Raw genomic sequence first — 2735 nt, 5'->3', positions numbered from 1 at the left:
TATGCCCAATTTTCACACAAAAAAAAAAAAAAAATTATTGCCCATAAAAACACACATAAAACTTCTTTAAGTTTCTGAATTATTCAACTAATCAAAACCATTCCCAAGAGAGTCATAACTAAATGCAATTGTCATCTACTATCATCTTTACATTACGCGAAAGTTAATAAAATCTCAATGTTACAAATTCACTATCATGGTCTCATCATTGACTTATGTATGAGCAACACACCTTAAACAATTTCACCCAAAAGTTTTAAAGAGATAATTCAAAGCACAAAAACAATTTGACCATAAGAAAAAATATTCCTTACCCCCAACGTTAGAGATGATCATTGTCCTCAATGTGCAGAGAGAACAACTACAATGCCCTCCGTGTTCAAGATGAACGTGGAGATGCTCGCATGAAGGCATGCATAACGTTTGCCGTGTCCAATAGTCATTGGAAATCTAGTAAAAAAAACAAATTATGTGCCTTTCTTGGCCAATTTAGTGTGCATAACAGAAATAATGGGTGAAACATAAATATCTAACATATCAAACCAAACCAAAGTTATCACAACTTACACATTAAATGAAAATCTAAAATAAATTCAAAACAAAATTCAAAATTAAAGTAGAGAGCTTGGGTTGCCTCCCAAGAAGCACTTTATTAGAGTCGTAAGCTCGACTTTTCGAATTCTTCAATCTGGATCATCTAGGAAAATCCAAGCCCTTCTATCCTTAATGCCACCATCTACATAAAGTTTCATTTGCTCTCTTTCCATCTTATTCTTAATTTCCTCCTCCAACGTCCTAAAATTGACAACACAATTTTTTAGGGGTAAACAAGGGTATTTTTCTTCCAAGGCCGCAGCTACTTTATTATCAAGGATGCTAATCTCAAAGCAAGTATCTAACTTGGTGGACATTTCATAGTATCAAAAACATTAAATTCAACTTGTTCATACTCTACCCTCAAAATTAGTTTCCTTTATGAACATCTACCAGCGTTTTACCCGTAGTTAGAAAAAGTCTTGCTAGAATTAGAGGTACTTACCGATCTTCTTCCATGTCAAGAACAATAAAATCTACCGGGAAACTTAACTGATCTACCTTGATCAATACATCTTCTACTACTCCACTGGGGCATTTTACAGACCTATTAGCTAGTTGAAGATGGACTGTGGTTGGTTTTACTTCTCCTAGGCCTAATTTCTTATAAATTAAAAATGGCATGAGGTTAACACTAGCCCCTAGATCACATAAAACTTTATCAAAATGAACATTATCTATTGTGCAAGGAATTGTGAAACTCCTTGGATCTCTAAGCTTTTGTGGTAATTTTTTCAATAGCAATGCGCTGCACTCTTCCGTAAGCATCACCATCTCATGTTCTTCAAATCTCCTCTTTCTGGTGATAATCTCCTTCAGAAACTTCGTGTACTTCAGCATTTGGTCCAACATGTCTACAAAAGGAATGTTAATATGTAAAGTTCTAAACATGTCCATAAACTTACCGAATTGCTTATCCAATCTCTGTTTTTGCACTCTGTGAGGATACGGGAGTGTCGAGTCATTGTTTGTCAAAGCTTGGGCATTTTTGACATTTTTTTCTCTTGTGCCCTCTTTTTCTTCTTCGAGTTTTTCCTTTGCTTCTTCTTCCTTCCTTACCTCCTTCAACTCCTTACCACTTCTCAGTATGATAGCATTAACTCTCTCTTTCAGATTTTTCTCTGTATCGCTTGGCAATATCCCTTGAACTCTTCCCTCTAAAATATTGTGGATTTGCCCAATTTGAGTCTCAAGGTTCCTAATAGAGGCTGATTGATTTTGAACTAGGACGTCAGTCTTCTCAAACCTCTTGCTTGTCTCTTCAATGAACTTGGTCAACACATTCTCTAAGTTAAATTTTGGCTCTTGAGGTTGAAAAGCAGGAGCTTGTTTTTTCTCATTGTTGTTGCTCCATGAAAAGTTCGGGTGTTTCCTCCATGCTGGATTATATGTATTGGAATTTGGATTCCCTTGCCCCCTTTGGAAATTATTGACGTAATTGGCTTGTTCAGACTGAGCAAACGAGTTCCCTTCTTGGCAATCCATCAATGAATGATTTCCTGCACAAAGGTCACATATTAGAGAAGAAGATTCAATAGCATTTACCTTTAGAGCAACTCCCAATTGCTTTTGAATGGCAGAAAGTTGAGGAGCCAATGCGGTGTAACCATTAACTTCATGCACTCCCACTGCTTTCCTCATTGAATTTCTCTCTGGAGTCCTTATATAATTATTGTTCGTCATCACCTCAATCAGATTGTATGCGTCCTCTGGCGTTTTTTTGTTCAAGGTTCCCCCACTTGCAGCATCAATTATAGTTTGAATAGTTGGTAGCAACCCTTGGTAGAACGTTTGCACTTACGACCAGAGTAGTAAACCATGGTGAGGGCACCTCCGTAAGAGATCCTTATACCTTTCCCATGCTTCATACAATGACTCTGAATCTTGTTGGTAAAAGTTCGTAATCTCACTCCTTAGCTTGGCAGACTTGGCAGGTGGAAAATATTTAGTGAGGAATGCTTGAGCAAACTCATTCCAGGTTGTGATGCTCCTAGATGGCAGAGAAATCAACCAAGCCTTAGCTTTATCCCGAAGAGAGAATGGGAAAAGTCTAAGCCTAATTGCATCATCGGATACTCCATTGTGTTTAAATGTGTTGCAGAGCTCCAAAAAGTTTGCGATATATAGGTTGGGATCATCAT

The 2735-nt window shown here is 37.3% G+C and overlaps 1 non-coding gene across 1 annotated transcript; it reads left to right on the top strand.

Moving 5' to 3' along the window:
- Nucleotides 1–2407: 2407 nt before the first annotated feature.
- Nucleotides 2408–2514, top strand: LOC116106046. Its single transcript, XR_004124239.1, has one exon. It is a non-coding gene; the product is annotated as a small nucleolar RNA R71 (small nucleolar RNA).
- Nucleotides 2515–2735: the final 221 nt, after the last annotated feature.

This window comes from Pistacia vera, unplaced genomic scaffold (genome assembly GCF_008641045.1).
Source record: "Pistacia vera cultivar Batoury unplaced genomic scaffold, PisVer_v2 Contig508, whole genome shotgun sequence".
NCBI lineage: Eukaryota > Viridiplantae > Streptophyta > Magnoliopsida > Sapindales > Anacardiaceae > Pistacia > Pistacia vera.
This window is presented reverse-complemented; position numbering and strand designations above follow the sequence as displayed.